Here is a 12,982-nt window from a genome sequence, read left to right on the forward strand (position 1 = left end):
CGCGGTATATGGGCAAAGGGCGCTCCTGCATCGTCACACTGCAAGGCCCACCAACTCCTCCAGAACGCCTTTACTATTGTGAGGGGCAAGCGACTCGCCGCCTGGAACAGCCAAACTCATAAGTGGCCTGGCAACCCTGACTGGCTCCGTGCGTTCCCTCTCGGAGTGCCGAGGCGGGGAGAGAGCCTTCGGCCGCGAGCGGAGACGCTGCCGTCTGTATTTGAAGCCCTTTGTTGTAACTGATGTTCAACGGTAGAATAAATGCATCCGTGCTCACATATGGCGCAGTCGACGTCCCGAACCTCCGTGTAGCCCGCCCATTCGAAGCCGCAAGCCACTTCACCGAAAGCCAGAGTCAACGTGTGTCGAGCACCAGCAGCCGAAGTCCAACGCCCGTCTCACCGCCGCCGCCGCCCCCTCCGCCGCCATGCCGCTCATAAACTGGGAGGGAGCCACCGCCTCGGACCTCGCTGGTTTTAGAGTGGACTTCTTGCGAGATGAACTATCGCAACGCAATTTGGACAATACTGGTTCCAAGGACGAACTTATTTCTCGCATCCTTGCTGACACTGCCGCAAAACGAGTCCTGCTACCGGAAACAACTGTATCAGTCACCGAGACGCAGCCCGCTCCAACTCAAGGTGACCAGTTTTTCCAACCTATGCCAGTGTTCAGCGCCGACCCCGTACAGAATATGCAGATTTTGACCGCCTCCCTTCAAAATCAACTAGCTTTGTCACTGTCACAAGCCTCTACGAGAGCAGTGCACGTAACAACTTTGCCGGACTTGTCATCAACGCTTCCGACATTCAGTGGCGACGTAGGGTTATCCGTAACCCGATGGATAGACGATCTCGAGCGCACCCAACAGCTTGCCTCTTGGGAACCCGCTACCCTGCTAGCCATCGCCCTCTCAAAACTTCGTGGCCCAGCCGCTGACTGGAAGGAAATCACTTGCCGCCGCGGTGGCTCAGTGGCTATGGTGCTCGGCTGCTGGCCCGAAAGACGCGGATTCGATCCCGGCCGCGGCGGCTGAATTTCTCTGGAGGAGAAATTCGAGGCCCGTGTACTGTGCGATGTCAGTGCACGTTAAAGAACCCCGGGTGGTCCAAATTTCCGGAGCCCTCCACTACGGCGTCCCTCATAGCCTTAGTCGCTTTGGGACGTTAAACCCCATAAACCTAAACCAAACCAGGAAATCACTGGCCACCAGCTAAAAACTTGGTCAGAGTGGAAGAAAGCGCTTATAGCGCAGTTCGGCGAGCGACTGTCGCTTATACAGTGGCAGGAACTTGTCGGTGCGCGTGAGCAAACCCCCGGTAAGAGCCCTGTTACCTATACTCTCGCCAAACTCAAGATAATTGGAAGGTGCCCGCTTTCATTGACTGACAAAGAGCGCATCGAGTATTTAATTCAAGGCATCCGTGATGAGCAAGTGGCTACAGCGATCGTCGTTCAACGCCCGAAGACTGTCCAGGATTTCGTCAGCATCGCTTCAGAAGTTGATCGTGCCATGGACCACTCTCGCATGACTAAACTGACAAAGCCATCCGCGCCAATTTCAAGTCGACAGCCGCGTCCTGTCACCTCCAGTGCTACAGCCACGACCGAGAGCACTGCAGACATCCGCCAGCCTTCCCGACCTATAAATAGCACCTACCAGCAGCCAAACCGTGCAAGGCTGCCGCCCTCAAGAATATCCAACCTGCCACCTGCTGACCAAGAACATCGGTACGAGGCAATCTCTTCCAAGTATGGTGCACTTGCCTACAGACGAGTGCAAGACCTAAGCGAAGCGGTATGCTATAGCTGCAAGAAAAAGGGCCATCTGGCTAGCAACTGCACTGAGAAAGGACAGCCCTCCCGAGACAAGGCGCAAACAATCCCTAAAGTGCCAACAGCATGTGTTGGCCGCACTGAGGACCCTTTGCTTGGATTCATGCTCAGGTGTGCGGTTATCACTGCTCACGTCAAGGGCCTTGGAGAGATCAATGCCTTCCCAGACAGTGGTTCGAACGTCACTATCCTCGCTGCCAGCCTAGCTGAAAACCTCAGCATAGAGCCGTGGACAAAGCCACCCCTTCTCGTCGTAGGAGGAGCCTCCGTCGCGCCTCAGGGATCTGTCTTCTTGCAAATCAGCGTAGGCCCCCTCTCTGCAATTGTGGAAGCCGCAGTCCTTCAGAGAAATGCCCTTCCCCTTATTCTGGGAGAGGACTGGTTTTATGCTGCTCAAGCGGAACTTCATTTCAGACCACCATACCTTCCTGTTATCTGCCAGCCCTCTACAAACACTGTCGTGCTGTGCAAAGAGGAACTGTTACCCCGTATGTCCAATGCAGTGATACTTAAAACATCAACTTTGTCTCGCTTTGACCCACCGCATACCACCAGCGAACCCCTACAAGTGGATTTTGAACCAGACGAACACGAGCCCGTGTGGAGCAAGCTCAACAAGGCAGCCCAGTCTCAAACTCAGCCAGCAGACTACAAGAGCCCAGCCCAGCCAGCCTCATGCAGCGTATTTCCTTCTGAGCCATGTTCATCCACGCCCAACAGTTTCCCTGATATCATCATCGGGACCCAACTCAAGCCCGAAGAACAGCAAGCAGTGAAGCAAATAGTGCACCGCCACTCACGTCTCTTCGCTACCAGTCCTGATGACATTGGCCTTTATGAAGGCATCGAGCACGAGATCAACTTACTGCCGGATGCAAAGCCTTATGGACGGCAACCGTACCGCTACACAGCCAGTGATTGCAAGTTCCTCGAAGCCCAAACAGCATCTCGTCTTCAAAATGACATCATCCGTTCTTCATCTAGACCTTGGAGATTTCCTGCCATTGTCGTGACGCAGAAAGACAAAAAGAGCCGCTTCATCCCGAACTTCTCGAAAGTTGCCGCACCTCTGCAAGCTGTCATCCGAAAGGCTGACTTCGAGTGGACAGTTGAGTGTCAACAAGCCTTTGAAGCCCTTCGTGCCGCACTTACAACAGCACCTATTCTGGGACACTTCCACAATGAAACTGCTGTGCCTACAACCTCTACAAAAGATGCCTTGAAACATCTCCACTCAGTGTTTTACAGGTTCGGTGCTAATGACCATTGTTTGTGTGACCATGCCAAGTCATTTGAATCACACCTGTTCAAGAACTTCATGCGTACGCATGGTGTGAACATACACTTCGCAGTAGCTTACAGGGCAGCTAGCAACGGACTGGTGGAACGTGCGAATGCCACACTTGTGACCGTCCTCCGAAAACTGTGCAACAATGATCAGGCACTGTGGGTCTCCAAACTCGATGAAGCAGCTTTCGCTGTCAATGTAACCCGCCACAGAAGTACAGGATTTTCGCCATTCGAGCTTCTGTTTGGATTTTTGCCGAAACTCCCATATCAGAAAGTCCGCACAACGCAAGCCGCCGACATTCGTGACAGGCTTATGAACTTGCCAGACCTTCGCAGCGAGACTGCGAGTAACTCCCAGGAAGCTCAAAGGAACCGCAAGAGAATCTACGACCGCACCCACCGCAGCGCCTCATTTGACGTCGGAGACTTTGTCTGGGTGCGAAGACAAGAGCCAGTACTTGGCGGAACTGAAAAGCTCGCGCCAAAGTTCAAGGGACTCTACCAGGTGACACGGAAAAGGACACCCGTCACATACGATGTTCGGCGCATAACGAACTCCGCCACACCCTCACCAGATGCGCGTACAGTGCACATAAGTCAAATGAAACTGTACCACCCTCCGTACTTTGACCCAGTGCTAGTGGAGCCCACATGCGAAGCCGTGCAACCTATCCCGAGTCCTGATGAAGACAATGCCGAGCAAATGCCACCTATGACCAATGAGCCGGACCAGCCAACTGGTTCAGCGAGTCAGCGACCTCAGCGTCACCGTGCACCACCCAAGCGACTGCTTGACTACGACTTTGCCTTAGTAGACTAATGTTCCTGTCCAAGAGGACTTGGACTTGCAGGCGGGGTGGGATGTGAGGTGCAAGCCACTCGCCGCCTGGAACAGCCAAACTCATAAGTGGCCTGGCAACCCTGACTGGCTCCGTGCGTTCCCTCTCGGAGTGCCGAGGCGGGGAGAGAGCCTTCGGCCGCGAGCGGAGACGCTGCCGTCTGTATTTGAAGCCCTTTGTTGTAACTGATGTTCAACGGTAGAATAAATGCATCCGTGCTCACACTATTATGGCTGTATTCTGCGACCTCGGCTATACAAACCGAGCGCTGTCTACTGCTACAGTTGCTTCAGATCTGGCCACATGCGCCGATCATGCCCTTTTACAACTCAAGATAAGGCTACGCCACAAAGCACACCGTCTTACCGTGGCGGACTTTGCAAGACCGACGACCATGAGATCACCTCTCCAACCTGCCCAACAAAACAAAAGGCAACTGACAAGGATCGGCGTAGGATACATAAACTCGTGCCTCCACCTGAAAATGCAGCCCCGATACAGACATCCAACAGGTTTGCGGCCCTCCAGTGGAATGACGACGACTGGCCAGAGCTTTCCGAGTCCAATCCGCCTGCAGCCCCTGTTCAACTGTCTTAAAGAGATAAAGTGCGCTAGGATCGCCGTCGCCTTCAGGCTACAAACAATACCAGCATGCTGGAGCCACTGCCTGAGGACATGGCAGCAGTTGACGACCAAATCGCACGCCTTTTAGCCGAGGTGTCTAAGCTACGACAGCGCCGTGAGCTGCTTGCTCGTCGAAGATCAAAAGCGGAATCCAACCCCGCGCCACTGAGTGCTGCCGCACCGTCGATTCCGTCTAGCCCTCAAGCGTTGTTTCCTGACTCTACCAGGTCTTCTGCTGCACTGCGGGATAATTCTACGACATCCCTCCTTCTATTTATGGTAACCCAGTTATCTACCCTGACATCCGTTCTTTTACAACGCTTGGACGCTTAATCGAAAATGGCGAGTACACGTTATTGTGGCGTGCTCCAGTGGAACTGCAGAGGCCTCTCCACAAAGCTGGGAGAGCTCAAATATCGACTTCGCATGAACAAGCTCCAGGTGTGGGCCCTGCTACTGCAGGAGACCAATGCCTTGCCATCCATCCCGGGCTTTAATGGACACATGTCTCCATCAATGACCGACCGTCGTGTGCACACTGCAGCCCCTACAGGAAAGGCGGCGGTATATGTTGATACGCGCTTTCCTCAAGTTTGCCTCTCCCTAGAAAAATGGTGCACCTCATATCAGGAGATAGTTGCAGTGGCCGTGAAGTTTCCCAAGGCAACTGTTGTAGTCGTGTCATGCTATGTAAGGCCCGCCGGTGGAGCTTCCTCCCGCATTAATCTGGGGTGGTTATTAACTCTGCGACGACAACACCCAGGGTGCCCTATTTTAGTCGGTGGTGACTTTAACGCCCCTCACCCAGACTGGGGATACCCCACTTCTAGCCCCCGTGGTAGGCGTGCACGGGACGCCTTCGCGGATGCGTTGCTTGTATTACTCAACCATCCCGATTCAGCAACGCGGGCTGTGTGCCATGCTCGCAGTCCAACGTATGCTCCGGACCTTACGTGGTGGTCCGGTCCCGGCACTCCCTCGTGGCACCTGGAGCCTGACTGCTGGGGTAGTGACCACCACCCTATCATCATCGGTCTTCATCCATTACGAGCCCGCCGATTACGCCGTAGGTGTTCTGTGGTGAACTGGGACACCTTTCGCACCACGCTCGAAGATCTCTCTGTGCAGTCATCTACACTACGTATGGACTGCATACAAATTGCGCTCAACAAGGCTACAACTGCCACCTGGACAGACGTCAATCGTCCGGCGCCGGATGTGCGTCTGCTTAACTTGTGGGCTGCTCGCCGACAAGCGGAGATGGCAGCTTCCCGAGACTCGACTTCTGCACAAGCACGCACAAGGCTGAATTACCTTACTGCCAAGGCTCGCAGATAGGAACGTGATCTATCGCGAAGGCAGTGGCATGCGTGGTGTGACCAGTTTTCGACACAGTCATCGAATGCGTCTTTATGGCTAACATTTCGTGCTATGGAACATGGTTCTCGTCGTCCTGACGCAGCGGCCACAGCATGCTTCGCTGCTAACTTAGCTCCGGATGATTTCGCAAGAGAAGCAGCGCGGAAGTTTTTTCCCAAGTATGACATGTTGCCTCCGAGGACCGCAGGAGCCTCCTTGGCTGGCATTCCAGCATATGTCGACAGGCTGCCATCTACAGCCGACGCCGAGGGAATCGCAAGCCCATTTTCCATGCCCGAATTGCTTGCAGCAATAGATGAGGCCCGTCGGAAGACGGCACCCGGCCCGGACTCCATTCCGCACGAGGTGTACAAGAACATGAGTTCCGCTCTACTGCCTCAACTCCTCGCCACCATCAACAAGGTATGGATAGAAGGCGTCGTACCAGAAACTTGGAAATCGGCTATTGTGATCCCCATCCCAAAGCCAGGGAAGCCGCCGACAGACCTTGGTAATTTCCGGCCTATATCGCTTACGCCCACTTTGTGCAAGCTTACTGAAAAGATGCTTGCCACACGCCTGTCGTGGTGGCTTGAGCACCCCGGTTTCTATCATCCCGCCCAAATCGGCTTTCGAACGTCCATAGGTACAGAAGATGGATTGGCTGTCTTGGCGTCATCAGTTCTAGCATCAACACGCAGCCACAATATGCGTACCGTACTGGCCATGGACGTTGAAAAGGCGTACGACAGTATCAGTCATGCTGCTATCCTGGAATCACTTCACATGCTGCATTTCCCCGTTAGAGTGCGCAATTTTGTAAAATCCTTTCTGGAAGGCCGACACTTTGCCATACGCCTCAGTGGTGAGGCCGTCGGATCCTTTGTGCCTCTTCGCGGCGTGCCCCAGGGATCGGTACTATCGCCCACATTATTTAATATTACTTTTATCCCCCTTGCTTGGCGCTTAGATGAAGTGACTGATATTAAGTTTTTATTGTACGCGGATGACATCACTGTGTGGAGCACCCACCACGACCTGTTGACTGAAGCCTCCGCCCTACAGTCAGCCCTAGATATAACGTCTACTTATGCCTCTTCAATTGGTCTTCAGCTTTCAGTGAGCAAAACTACGTATGTGTCTGTTGCCAACCGCTGGGGAGGCCGTAAACTCGCTGCGACACTAATTCGTCTCCATCTGTCCGGAACTCCACTTCAAGAAAGTTCGATAGTCAAAATATTGCGCTTGACGATTCACGAGTCAGGAACAAGGACTGCTTGGCTTTCTCGAGCTAAAAAGCAAGCGATTCAGGCGTTACGTCTGATTAGACGAATTGCCCCTAAAACAGGCGGCGCCCGCTCTCATGTTGCACGGCAGTTGGTGCGGGCGGTTGTGCAACCGCGCCTCGTGTACCAAGCCCAATTCCAGCATTTGACGAGGGCTCAGTGGGATCGCCTTGAAGCCGTTAATCGAGAGGCAATGAGGGTCATCACTTGCCTTCCCCGCATCACCCCGATCGTGGCGCTCCAAGAACATGCGCAGCTGAATACTCTAGATGAGCTGGTGCAGCAAAGACGTGATGCTCGCCGGCTAAAGTCTAACCTTACACACGCAACGTGTGCACTCAGGGCGTATACTTCCTCGCACTCCATTCGACAGCCGCCTCCGCCAGTTCTCCCTCCCTGGCATTTTGTGCAGCTGAGCGATAAAAAACCAACTGATCTACGTCGGCCATCATCTACCCTCGCGGCGGCGTCGTTTCGCGAACGAATTACACAAGAAGACGCCCATCTGCTGCATGGCTCCATCGTTCTTTACGTTGACGCAGGCATCCAGGCTTACGAAACCACGACTGCAATTTACTGCCCTTGCAAGCCTGCCCTCAACAAAACGTCCAGGTTTCGCTTCCCAGAACCTCCTTCCTCCTTCTGTGCGGAGATGCTTGCCGTTCAAGAGGCACTGTGCTCAGTGGCCGGCGTTCCCCTACTACCTACGACTCGCATTGTCATCCGCACCGACGCTCTTCAAGTCATACGCCTACTACGACGCGTCAGTCGCACCCCAGGCATTTGCCAGGACATCCATCGTCTCGCGGCACGCATCCCGCAGACAATCCGAATTCAGTGGGTCCCACGGGACCTCCTGAGTTCGCAAAGCCGTGCAGATTCTGCGACCCACCTTGTGACCCCAACTTCGTCTTTGCCTCGAGTCCTAACACTGGATGACACCACCCTCCTTTTAACAAAAAAGGAACACCTCTGGCGCCGCACACGTGCTCTAATCCCTCCGTGTGCGGTAACCCTCCCCTGTGGTCTTACCCGTGCAGAGGAGGTTGCGCTTCGGAGGATCCGGGTCGGGGTTGCCCTAACTCCGGCCGTTACACGAAAGTGGCCGCAATTCGAAGGTGTATTTCCCCGCCCCGGTTGTCCAGTCTGCAAGAACAGAAATCTTGAGGCCGACATTCACCACCTGCTGTGGGTTGCCCGGCGTTGAAGCCGACAAGAATTCGGCAGCTGACGGCAGCGGGTCTTTCGCCCGATAATAGTGCTTCATACACCGCTTGGACACAAGGACCTCATCATCGTTCACTGCTCGATTTCATTAGATCAGCGAACCTTTACTCATTTATTTAGGCATCCTCATTTATCATTACATGCCGTTTTATGGCCTGAGGCAATCAACTTCGCATTAAAAAAAAAAACAATGCTTCCCCTCCTAAACACCAGATGGCACCACTAGTCTGGACATCGTCGGGCTTCTGTTTTAAAAGTGAGAATGTTAGAAATGGCATAAGGTCCGGAAAAAGTACCTGCATTTAGCGGACGTAAGCGTGCATACGGTTATGGTTTGTAGACAGCAGCGATTAATATCCTAACATATCTGTGTACGCCGTGAACAGACGACAGACATGGAAAAGCCGCGAGTAGCGATGGCAATCGTACTTTTGCGGGAACGGTGGGCGCGCGGGTGTTACGACGTCTAGTCGCAGCTTCCACAGGCGGCCGCCAGGTCCAATGATACGGCAATAAATCGCGAAAAAAAACGTGTTATCCGCCTTTTTCGCTAAAATGCATGTCGGATTTGTCAATTTTAGCGTTCAAGCTCTTGATTACATGTAAAAGAGCAGCTCCAAAAGTTTGGTTCAGTATCCCATTAAGGGCCACTCAGCGAGACTGCTGTCTATTGTCGCATTTTTTTTAGCTTAAGCTACACTACGCGGCTTGGAAAAAGCTTCACGTGCCCTCTGTGCCGACCAGTGCTGCCAACCTCCAGAGCCGTCTCTCCGCTAGTTTGCAACCAAAAATTTCCTAGATTTCCCTAGATACGAAAAGTAGTGTTCAATTGTGAAAAAAAATGTATATTTATGCGTAGTTCAGTGGCAAGTTTTGTCAGGCAGCTACCGTATTATCAGAAGAATTTGAATAGAAGGATCTAAAATGCAGAACTTCTAAATGAAGCTACAGATAAACCGTAGCGCTCTTTGGAAATTAAAAATAAAGGCTCTATATCGTGTATGTGTTCGTTTCTTTTTCACTGTACGCAAGATATTAGTAAACATGCATCGGCATGTGAAGTTAACTGAATTTTTTCCCCTCATGTTGTGTCGGTTTGGACTTCAGCCGAAGGATATTACGTACAAAATGTCTGGAGGTCGCTTGAGGAGTGTTCGGAGACTGCGATATAAAATCTGCTTGTTTATTTGCTGCGATTGCTCTAGAGTATGGCTGACGTAACAGTTTGAGTCAAATAAAACAATGAAGCAGTGATTGTTACAGCATTTGTATGCTTCATGTGACCTCAACTCGCTTTTCTCGTCTTGGTGGAACTGGGAATTATCGGTTATGATTTCGGAGGTCCTAGCGTCCCAAAGCGATCTAGGCTATGAGGGATGAAATAGTGAAGGGTTCTGCAAATATCGACCACCTGGTGTTCTTTAACGTGCCGAGCGCCATAACCACTGAGCCACCGTGGCGGGTTAACTGCGAATTGTGAGTTGTTCCCCTAGTTAGACTAGCTGAGATTTCCAACGCGGGGCTCCTTTATCAAAAATGGCGCCCTTGTTCATTCCAGCTTATCAAAATCAACATGCAGATATGCTTACTAAATATTAATTGCACGTCGTGCTGCGAGCTCCAAACACAGCATGAGGAAGGGCGCGCGTGTTGAGATAGAGCGGTGGCGCGCCAGATCACAGCAGCGGGTGCCACTGGCCACGTTAGGGACCATACACGTCCGACTACGTCCGTGTAAAGGCCGGTTCACATGCATGCAAGCGACTGAAAATTGAGCAGAGCAGTGCCGCAAAAAATTTTTAACTTGTTGGAACATCGCCGCTCTGAGTACTGGAGCTGCCGGCAAACCTATTGATGTGGAGAACCTTCACCCCATCTCCCTCACGTCTTGTGTCGGCAAGCTGATGGAGACGATGGTGCGCGACAGAGTCTCCGATTTTCTCGAAACACAGCACACTTTCGCGGACACCATGTTCGGTTTTCGCCCTCACAAGTCTGCACAGGATATACTTCTGCAGCTTCACCACGACATCTTAGATCCTGTCGAATGTCCCCACAACGACAAGGTGGTCCTGGCCTTGGATCTTAAAGTCGCATTCGACAACGTCAAACACGAAGTAATCCTGGACCACCTCAGTAACACCAACTGTGGCCACAAAACATTGAACTACATAAAACAATTTCTTACAGACCGTCAAGCCTACATACGCATACAAGATGAGGAACACGGGCCATACACCATCGGCTCGAGAGGAACACCTCAAGGCGCGGTCCTGTCTCCCCTCCTCTTCAATTTGGCAATGCTTCATCTTCCCTCCAAATTGTCCTCTTTGCCCGGGATACATCACGCTCTTTATGCGGATGACATTACAATCTGGGCCACGCAAGGTAACCTGGGCCACATGGAATCCTGCCTGCAAGCAGCGGCGACCCTAGTCGACGACTACGCGGCCTACTGCGGACTGCAGTGCGCCCCGTCTAAATCAGAATTTGTGCACATACGTCCCTCCCCTCGGGACACAATTCCGCTACGCATCAGTCTCCCCTCGAGAGCGATCTGGGAGGCCCAGGAGATCCGCGTCCTTGGCCTCTTCAAGCACCACCAACGCAGGGACAACACCACCCTAGCCAAATTTCGCACGGTTGGAGACCAGTTGGGCCGCATGGTCTGCCGGATCTCCAACAAGCGGGGCGGATTACGAAGCAAGGATGCACTGCGGCTTGCCCATGCTTTCGTAACGAGTAGAATCCTCTACTCAACCCCCTACTTGCACCTGCGCAAACATGATGATGACCAACTGGAGGTCATCCACCGGAAAGTCATCAAGCGGGCTCTCGACCTCCCGGTCACCACGTCCAACCAGCGACTTCTGGCCTTGGGCGTGGTAAACACATTCCGGGAGCTACGAGAAGCCCACTTAGTCAACCAATACACGCGTCTTGCACAGACCACGTCCGGTCGCCGCCTCTTGGACCGGCTACACATCAAACATGACTACCATATTGAGGAAAGGGAGAGAGTGCCAGAACCCTGGAGGCGCGCCCTCCGGGTCCGACCCCTTCCCCGCAACATGTCCAGAGAAGACCATAGCGGTCGTCGCCAGGCGCGCGCGGAAGCGTTGGCGCGATACTATGGTAACCAACAACATGTGTATTACGTGGACGTTGCCGGCCCACACAACGGGGTTTGGTACACGGCCGCAGTCGTACACAACACAAACACAGTCAACGGGCTCACTTTCAAAGCCTACAGCGCAACACACGCGGAGGGGATTGCCATTGCTCTTGCTCTCACTACTCCCAAGTCGAAACACATCACCACCGACTGGCGAGGGGCCTGTCGGAACTACCAGTTGGGCTGGGCTCCCCCGCTTGCCTGGCGCATACTGGAATAAAGCTGTCGATCTGAATATCCAACTCTACGCAACCTGATTTGGCCCCCGGTTACCAGGGACTCCAGGGAAACGAACAGGCCGATCAGGCCGCCCGCGCACTCTCTCCCCGAGCTATCTCCCTGTCCTTGGAAGGGTACTCCCAATCAGACAATCTGGCCATTACATTCAAACAAATCACCGATTACTACAAGGAGGAGCACCGGCGCTACCCGGCCCCTTGTAAGGGTCTGGATCGCGCTGACGAGCGCCTCCTCATCATAATTCTTACTAACACTGTACTGCGCCCGGCGGTGCTTAAACATTTCAATACATCCTTTGATGGCGCGTGCCAGTTCTCTGGGGAGGTGGCTGACACCTTCCACATGGTTTGGGCGTGTCAGTCAAACCCATCTATCCCCCCCAACCCCAACCCCACCAGAGAGGACTGGGAGGCGGCCCTGCTCGGCTGTCAGGACCTAAAGACCCAAAAGGCCTTGGTTCACCGGACACGGGCGGCGTTGCTTGTCAATGGGGCCCCGGAATAGGGGCTCCACCTAGTATTGTTAGGGTAAAGGGCCAATAGGGCCTACCCCAATCACCTCTCTGTAAATATTTATTGCATTATAAATGTTTTTCACCACCACCACCACCGCTATGCCTGTAAACAGCTTTTGAGCCTCGGCAACAACGCGTTTTCAATTTCATGTGAAAGAGGCTTTACTCGAGCGTGCGGCAGCGTTGTAAGGGCCTTCGTCAGTTGTAGCGAAAAAAGAATAAAAACCTTGTTCTGTCTTCCCACTTTGAGAGAGAGAAAAAAAGAACTCTCCAAGCAAATGAAATTTCCTTAGATTATACAAAAAATACCGTTTCCCCTAAACGACGCCCAAATTCCGTAGATGTAGCTAAAAAACCGTAGGGTTGGCAGCACTGGCGCCGACCATACTGCGCATGCGCGGCAGCCCCGTTACGTCTCGTGAGGCGCATCTGCGTCGCCCTCGCCGCCGCCGGCGTTCCTCTCCGACGCTCCACCGGTCGGCGCATTCCAGAGGCGTGACGTCACAGTCTCGGCAGACGCGCCGGAACAGCGTGAGCCCGCCGCTGTGTTTACGACTGCCGCACACTACTGCGCATGCGCGAAGAGGGCTCA

Source organism: Amblyomma mixtum, chromosome 2 (genome assembly GCF_055824585.1).
Source record: "Amblyomma mixtum isolate Tamu chromosome 2, ASM5582458v1, whole genome shotgun sequence".
In the NCBI taxonomy this organism is placed as follows: Eukaryota; Metazoa; Arthropoda; class Arachnida; order Ixodida; family Ixodidae; genus Amblyomma; species Amblyomma mixtum.